This window comes from Strigops habroptila, chromosome 7 (assembly GCF_004027225.2).
Source record: "Strigops habroptila isolate Jane chromosome 7, bStrHab1.2.pri, whole genome shotgun sequence".
Taxonomy (NCBI): domain Eukaryota; kingdom Metazoa; phylum Chordata; class Aves; order Psittaciformes; family Psittacidae; genus Strigops; species Strigops habroptila.
Genome location: NC_044283.2, coordinates 26082098 through 26091636, shown reverse-complemented (window position 1 = coordinate 26091636; position 9539 = coordinate 26082098).

Below are 9539 nucleotides of genomic sequence, written 5' to 3'. Positions count from 1 at the left end.
CCAGCCTGCTTATATTCCCCAAATAGCTTTCGCCTTACTACATTTCCATCTGTACAGAAGAGGCATGGGCATAAACACTGATAAACAGTGAATGAAATCTTCCCTACCTCCCAGCTAAGGCAGGATACTGGCAGGCCATATTTTTCTTTTCAGAAGTATTATGCTAGGGATTGAGTCTTTTATTGTGATTTAAGCGGGATTTTTACCAGGAAGCTGGCAGCATCAAGAATTTTTTGCTAGATGTTGTGCTGCTCTGTGATATATAGGTGTGTGTCTTTTGGCTGCTGTAACAACCTTCCTCACAACTAGCAAGTACCATTAATTGTATCTTTACCACTTAATCTCTGCAGTAAATTAAAGTAGGTTTTAATCTTGCCTGTTTTTTAGTCTGAATTATCCTCTGCTTAAGAGCAAGATGGAAGATCATCATATATGTGCCCACATAAAGGAGGCAATGTAAGAGCTATACTCTCCTCCATGCACCAGGAAGATATCATCTGGCTGAGAGTACAAAACAGATTTCATGAGGATGTTATTTCCCATGTTAAATAAGCAACACTTGGAAGATGAGCATTTGGTGGAATCCTGACTTCTTTTTGCCTGTACCATTACTATACTGGTAACAACTAGTAGAAATTTATCTGAGCCCATTGAAAAATTAACACAGTTATCCATCCATCTACAGCAAAAATCAGTCTCCTAAATTAGCAGAAATTTAGAACAATACAGGTATAAGGTGTGGTTAGGGAACTATAATGCCAAGTAATAACAATTTGATACAGAGATTAAAAAATCAGTAGAAATAGATAAGTCACTGGAAAAAAACACTGCATCTGTACTTCTGTTCTCTACGGAGGAAATTTTCAATATGAGATCATCCCAATGAGATACAGGTGTATCACATATTCAGAATCAAGCTGTTCAAAGTTATAAGAATAATAAAAAAATAAGGATTGTCCATATTGTATGTTGAAATAAATACCATATTGCATTTAGCAAGCGTTAGTGCGAACCACAGGCACGTCTATTGGTGAAAAAAGGTACATGTATGTCCTAGAAAATTACAGTTAGGTTACTTAGAACAGAAAAATGTTTTTCTATAACTAAATTAACATCATTATAACTAAGCTTGTGTAATTCTGATTAATATCAATAGGAAGCTGATGCCTAGAAAGAAGATAATAGATCCCCTTCTTATAAGAAGCAGATTTGAAGCTGATTAATTAATAAAAATGATTAAACTGGCTTTTATCCTCTGATCCTACACAAAACACTTGCAAATGCATATGCAGTCTGTGCCTTGCATTCTCATAAGTCAGCATCTATTCCTGAGTCCTAACCCTCTTGTAATATAGTCTAAAGATTGAAAACAAAGAAGAGCAAATAGTGTTCTCCTCCATTTAACTGTTTCCCTTTCACTTCCAGGCTGTTCATCAGAGCTGATGGAGTCTGTAGGTGCTCCCCGCCCAGAGTGGTGTTCAGACCAGCCCTCAAAGAGCCCCCACAGCAAGCAGATAAGGCAGCTGCAGGAACGCACTCCCAAATGCTCTGGGGTTGTCTGAAAGAATGGGAAGACCAGGCAAAACTGCAGTTAATACCATATTTGAGAAAATTATTTTCTGGGTAACTCTAACGAAGGAAAAACACACTGGGAAGCAGACTGCAAAAAGGAATTTTATCCTTTAATCATAAATCTGAAAAATATCTGGACTTCAACTCTGATTCTGGATGAAAGTGAAATTGTAAGTGATTGGAGAGGCTAAGAGTGATAGTTATGGTGAAGGCTTTAAATTGTGTGAAAGACAGATGCCTAAACTATTGCTGTTGTTTGCCATGACCTTATGATGGAACATGAAGGAGAAGACCATAAGCACTTTAGACATATTAAGACATATTATCTTAGTTCTGTCCATTTTTCAAAACCATAATGACTATAAATCCCCATACCAAAAATCAATGTGGACAACCTATCTTTTGAATGTGATTTGTAGTTATTAGGGGTATCCAAATCTCATTTAAACAGAGCTCTAGCATCCAAACCTTGCCTTAAGTTGTCTGAACGTGATGTACTTCTGTAGCTGCACAAGAAAAAAGTGCATGAAAAGCACATTACAATATGTCATGCAGAGGTTTGGTGGTATGGACAATGGCACTTTGTGAAGTCCTACAAGACTTCTGTCACATACTAGTGAATCTTCAGACTGCTGAAGCCAAAGGACTCAGGAGTGATCAAAATGCTTCAAGGGATAAAGTAGAAATCTCCCCACTCCCTCCATGAAATCTTACATGCCTCACTGGTGAAATGCCAAAGTAATCCCAAAGTAAAAGCATTAAGAGGTGTCCGTGAAGGCTTTTGGCTTCTCAGGCTTCTGGCATGTGTATCATAAAGCAGTAGTCTGTGCTAAGAAAACAGGTTTTTTTTATTTTCTTCTCTGGGACAATTGTCTGTCCTTTCTTGCTTTCTCCTGCGATGCAGGTCCAAAAAGAGCTGGAAAGGCAGATGAAGGATTTACCCTCTTTAAAGGTATTTCCTCCAATTCTTGAAGCAAATAAGCAAGGAAAATAGCATTTTCACCTGTTGCTCCTATAGAAGATCTCCTGACACTTCCATAGAAAAGTGGGTGGTACCTGGAACTTGAAGAAGAGGGACAGATAGTGAGGGGAGAGTACCAGGTGCAGAATGGTGCAGAATGGGAGAACAAGTAAGGCAGGAACCAGGGAAAACGCAGAAAGGATCTTCTTGCACATTATATCATGCATCCTCCTGTTGGTTACCATCTTTTACCATTCATTCACCACCTGCTAACTGAATAGTTACTGACATACTAAGCATGCATACAGAATCTGCTCATTGGACAAAACGCATTCAGTTATTATTACCTTTAAATGCCACATTTGGACTTTAATTGGTTTGTCCATTCTCTTTTATAGAGTGCAACATCTGTACAATAATTAAACCTTTTGATTTTAAGTGCTTATGGCAATCCTACACTATGAAAATGCTAAAAAAAAAAAAAGGAAGAAAGATAGGAAGAAATGGACAGAAAGGGGAAAGGTAAAATGGAGTGATCTAATCAGCAAACCTGGAAGACTAATTCCATCCAAAATACAGATTTAATTGTCAGATATTAAGCCCTATGGCAAAATCCTATGATAAAATGTACCTGATTGATATCATTTTCATGATTCTCTGGAAGAAAGGGGCTTGATAGAGTCTGGCCATTTCTGGTAGACAAATAAATGTAGTTATTGATGCACACAAAGCAAAGGAAACCTTTTGCAGACTTCTGGAATAGGAGTCCTCCTATTGGAACAACTGATCCATGTTTGTTGGCATCTCACTTGACACTAATTAAATTCAGTTTTTATTTTTTTATAAATTATTTTTTTCCTGTACTATCTTTAAATCCCTCAAAATGCAGAAAATTGCACTTCAATTGCAAGAATATCTAAATATAATGAAGACGATTTTTTTCCTAGTTTATCATAATATTTGTTTTTACAACAAGAATAAGGAAGATGGACACATATATAGTACTTTTCTATCTGATTTTCTAAATCTTCATTTAATGAGATCTGCTAGATAAATTGGACTGAAACGACAGCCCCTGGAAAGGGTTGTTTTTCTGTTTAAGTGTTAAACTTTTACTTTTGAGAAAAGTCTGTGGATTGGCTTGGCTTTTTTTTTTTTTCTTTTTGTTTTGTTTTGTTTTTTTTCCTAAATGGCTCTGTAAAAGGAGATCAGCCAAACTGGGTCGGTTAGAATTTTGAAGCTAAATACCCCTGGAAGTACATCACTTTGGTTTCATTTAGTAGCTCTTTGGATTTATATTACTGTATAAAATATCACCACTGCTTAGTGATAAGATGTTGGTTTAGATACCTTTTGCCAATAGAATTGTGGTCCATGCCTAAATTAATCCTAACCTTGCATTTGTGGTTTTGAGCCAGTCTATGTGGTTTTTGTAATTAGACCCTCCCAGGTAGCATCAAGCTAGAGCTTTGGTTCCTTAGTTTGCAGCTGTGCTCCCAGCTGGGTGTGTTTATTATAAATGAAAAAGACTCTTCAAATTTCCATTCTCGGCATGACCATGCTTGGCTTCAGTCTTCGTTTCTGGACGTCACTGAAGATAAACATTAAATGCAGTCTGAACGCTGCCTCATAAAGATTTGGTTTACATAATGTACCATAATGATATATTTCTAATCAGGCTATTTAGCACTATCAAAAGATCTTTTAAAAAATGAATCATGACTTGTCATTTGAATATAAATGTAACCTAACTCAGATAACTCTCTGTACAACGAGCCTATGCAGTATAACAGCTGAATATGAAATATTTGCCTAAAGCATGCAGGTGATAAAAAAACAATGGAGCATTGTTGACCCATAGTGAGAGTATTTCACTTCTCATTTGAAGAAAAAATGACTTGTATTTCAATCTCATTATAAAAACTGGAAAGTGTGCTCTATGGCATTATTCACAGCAGTGCACAGCGTTTTACTGTCTCACACACAATTTGGAAGGTTTAAGTGAGATTTAAGGAGTACATAGGCCCAGTACTAGTTCTTAACATGGGAGGATTTCATCATTAATAGCTATAGATCAGATATAAACCTCTATAAAAACAAGACACGGAAAAATGGCATTTAAAATTAGTTATTCCTAAAGTCTCTGGAGTATATTTTTGTAGAGCTGGAGGTTTTTGTTTCAGGTGATATTTTTACTTCTTCAAAAAATTATTCCTTACAACTCTCCCTTCTATTTAATTCCTAACAGGCAATTTTTTGCTCTGTACCTCCTAGTACTTTCACTGCTTTTTTGCATGATTCACTGAGCTTTTTGTTTCACATATTTCATCCAAGTGTAACAAATCCCCTCAAGCCAGCGTTGGTCTAGAAATGGCTGAGGATGGGAAAGCAAGTTATTTCGTATCAGGGTTAAAGTCTTTAAATTATTGTTCTGCATTATAATAACTATGAATTTGTCTACTTAGGGTTTTGTTTTTTTTCTTTTTAAATCAGAGTTCTAGTTGAGATACACTCTCCAGGCAAAATCATATCAGGTTAAATGAGAGTCTTGCAGCTGATTTCAGGGAAGTTAGGTTTTCACTCAGTTACTTTGCTTTTTAAGTCTCTAAGAGATAAATTTCTCTTCTGCTGCATTCTCCTTTTCTGTCTCCACATGGTTATTCTTATAGGTCAGTAGAACACAGAGGTGCCTTCTTTGAAGGTGACTTCCATGCTATCGAAAGCATGAATGAAGACAGACCTTATATTCAGCTAAGGTGATGGTTTCAACCTTTTTTGATTAGCATCCCCTGCAAGGTTTACATAGTAAACTTCGACCTCATAGTATTAATTTTACTTTCCCTAATCACCTTTTGGTGACCAAGAGCTGACACAACACAGGCTGCCAACCACAGGTCTAAGATGCATTTGCAACATAAACAATGAATAAATAAATGAAGTACAAAAAAAGTCAGTTCGAAGATTTGAATGTTTTGTAGGTTTTAGGAATATGATCCTTCAATTTCCAGCAGATGGAAAAATGAGCAACACTTGTCATGTTTCATGATTAATAATATGAAGTACACTTCATAAAGCTGAAACCAATGTTAAGACAAGGTTTACTCATCAAATCCAAAATTAATTTGCCATGTTCTTAATTCTGTGTTAATACTTTATTAGTACTTTATGTATAGGTGTTTATACTACATTTATTACCTGCTTGAAGCACTAAGTACCTTTAGTATGTTCAACAATTTTATTGAAATCTCTTTGTATTTCATAGTACCTCAACCCATTGGATTTTAATTATCAGTTCCTGAAACGCTTTGGTTTGATGTTTAATAGGAGAAGCCTCTGTTTCACCTCTATTTTTTCCTTTTAATCTCAGGTTTACGCTTGACATCATCCGTACTTACTTCTCTTATTTGTGGGGTTTGTCGCTCTCAGCAGTATTTGTGCTAAAAGTGTTTTGAAACTTATTATGTAGAAAATAGTGGCTGTGTTTTATCTCCGCACATATACTACCGGCTTCATTTCTTCCACTTGATTCTCTCAAATCTATGTCGAGGTTAAGAAAATCTCCCATTACTCCTACAGCTCTCTTGACCTTTCCATACGCCTTTTCATTTGCTCAGTCATTTCACACTTGAGATGATTTTGGAGAAGGCAAAATACAGCGTATTCCTGTAACTAGTTTATTCTCCAAGACCAATTAAAATTCAACCCTGAATGACACTGCAGCTTTAGGAATGACCAGGTCACCACTGTTCTTCACTCAAGGAGCAAGGAAATCGATGCCCATACAAACACCTGTCGTGGAAAAGAATGAAGAAAGGAACCCTTTGACTCCCCTCTGCCTATTCTCATAGCATGGAGTGGACCAGCTGGAAGGAAAACCCAAACATCTCCTCTCCACATTGAATTTGCTGGCTGATTTAAGCTGGTATTACACTTTTTCTCTTCACAAAGTACTTTGCCCCAACGCAAAAGGGGATGAAGTAGCCTCATTCCTAAGGGCTGTGTTTGTTAGGAAAGCACAGGCTTCCCATTTCACAGATTTCCCATTTCACATTTCTGCTGGCTTCATCTAATCTATATCTTTTATTGTTAATAGCCCAGTTAATGTAATCTTCGAGCCAGATTTAAGTTATGCCCGTAATATCCTACTTTCCTTCATATGACTAGCTCTCTCATTCTCCTTCCTACTTTGTTGGACTTCTTTACATTTTTACATAGGCATTTTAATAGCCTTTTATTATGTAACTTACATTACTGTGTATTAATGTCTATAAATTCCCCATTAATCTTTTATATAGCACATTCCAACCACAAAACCAAAACCAAGGATTTTCCTGTTAGCATTTACTCTATCTATCTTTTTGTTTACATCTTCTCCATGTACATATGTTAGAGAGGCCACATTTGGGAAAGATTTGGGTTTGCTTGCATAGGTTCAGCTGACTACAAGATACTACCTTATTGATCATAAGACGTTCTTCTAACAGAAAATACCAAAAAACTCATGAGTTACTGATGCGCTCAGATAATTTCCAGAAGTCTTTCCTCCCCAATTCAATAAATCAAATCAGAGAGGGTCAGCAAGAATCAAAGGAATAATTCACAGTAGGCAGGACAGTTGGGTGTCTTTTAATCTCTTAAGTGCGTATATATATAAAATAAAATTGCATATTTTGATAGAAAAACCTTGTAACAGTGAAGTAGTTATTTACAAGTCATGCATTTTACATTTTACATCCCATACTTTAATACAAAGAATATATATAAATATATATGCCTGTTACTATGTTCCTTACAAAAAAGAAGTCTGTAAATCACAACATAGAACAGTTATAAGCTATCAACATGACAGTAAGAGAAAATAGCATGGTAGAGAGTTTCATCCAAAATGTGCCTTTTACAGTGTTATGTATTCATTTGTCTGTTATTTTCTATTTTCCCTAACAGCTGTGAAAATACTGACTTTTTTTTTTTGTTGTTATCTTCTCAGACATGGGAGGCAGCTATCTCTAAATCCTTTTGGGCAGCCACCACAAAAAATTTTACTTAATTCTTTTTCTTTTGTGGCTTTTATTAATACTATTTTGATAGTGACAATTTGGTTGGCTGCAAAATCAAATGCATATTGTTATTAGTACTTACTACTGACTTTCACATTCACATGTGCTAATTTACTATGCTATTCTTTGTAATCTTGTCACTTTCATAATTTTGCTTTTAAAGCTATCACTAATTTATCATTATAATACCTTTTGCAGCTTTCTTCTGTGAATGCAGCCCCCTGCATGACAAAGAAATTCTATCTTTATATTCTGATTTGGTTCTTCAATGCAACATCAAGAAGAAAATATCAAGTACACAAAGAAAGAAGAAAAAATATATGGAACTTACAAACAAATATTCATATTTCACTAAGCTATTTTTTCTCTTGTGGAATGAAATGAGTAGACAGTGAGCTCTAAAGCATTATGAATTATTACTTTATGCTGTATATAAATATTGTTTCATAGTAAGGAAATATCAGTATAACTGACACAGAAGCAAAGACTTACTATAATGTCTGATCCTGCATTGCATGTGAATATTTTTACATCGATCAGTACTCATACCATAGCCAATGGTGCTCTTCAAAGGCTGCAAAAGTGTTTATATGCCCAGTGCCAAAATGGTATTGAAGCACTTACCTCCTGTTTAGGCATTTCAATTACATTAATTTCAGTGAATCAGGATAAGTTCTTGTATATTCTATTATAGATCTGAGCATGTTTTGCAGCATCAGAGCCATGCCCAACATTTCCTTTTTCATTTTCATTTAGTCAACAGAAATGTTGACATACAATATAGCAAGCTAGGACATTACCAGAAACATCACATTTCTTGGTTTTGCACATTTGAAAACTCAAGCATAATCTTATACTGAGAAATTATCATGTATTATATTTTCTCTTATATTTTCTCCCTTAATGAAGAAGGAAAAGACCATTACGATCATCCATTCCAATATTAGATAACTTACAACAAACAGGAAAAATCTATACTGAGCTTAGTGGAGCCATAATTTGTACTACTGTAGGGAGTTCCTGAAATAAACACTGCTGCATTAATTTCTGTGTGCTAGACTGTAGATATATACCCACTCAGACATTAAGTGCCTACTTATCAGAACTCCTGAATACCACAAACACAAGCTGAAGCCAAAGGGAGCTGTGATTATGTAGACTCTATCAGAATACAGGAAAAGCAAAATCTTTATTGACAGAACACTTACAGTCAGACTGTAGCTGTTCCAGCAGAAGTGTGCTCCAGTACACCTATGTCCTATCAGTACCTGAGGTTTCTGGATTTCATTCAATTTAGGTTAACAAAGAAGTGGCAGCGAGAGAATGTGCGATTCCCTGTTCCGGTGATAGCAAAACGTGCATAGTTGCATAAAATCTGTTGCTATCACAAGTGTCCATACTATATGCTTTAATATTCAGGAGCCAGGTGTTAGAGAAATATAACCTAACTTCACTACAATGAAACAATATGGTACCAGATATATATGTTTGTCCTGTTGAGCTGTTCATTTTAGCAGGCTCTGGAAAATTGGTGCTTGAGAATAAAAAAGAAATGAGCAGCTGAGCAGAACATCAATACGCAGTACTTCTATGCAGATCACTTCACATTGATCAACATTTAAAAGATGTTTTTTTAAAAAGATAAATGAATGAAGAAGATAAAAAATAGTACGTTCAAATGCTAAATACAGCCTACACTGAGAAAAAGTGAGAAAAATGTCATTGCCATACTTGGGATACACTTGCATAACTGTTCAGTCTATTAGGCCTAATTAACAGAAAGCTAACAGATTCTTACTATGGGGGTGTTTATATGCAGAACATGCTAAATGTAGAGTTTGATACACTGAAGTTAGAACTTAGTTAGATTTAGGATAGTGTAAATTCACATAGAAGACACATCTGCTCTAAAAAGGACCTATGAGCCTAAGTACTTTGGAAATGCTAAT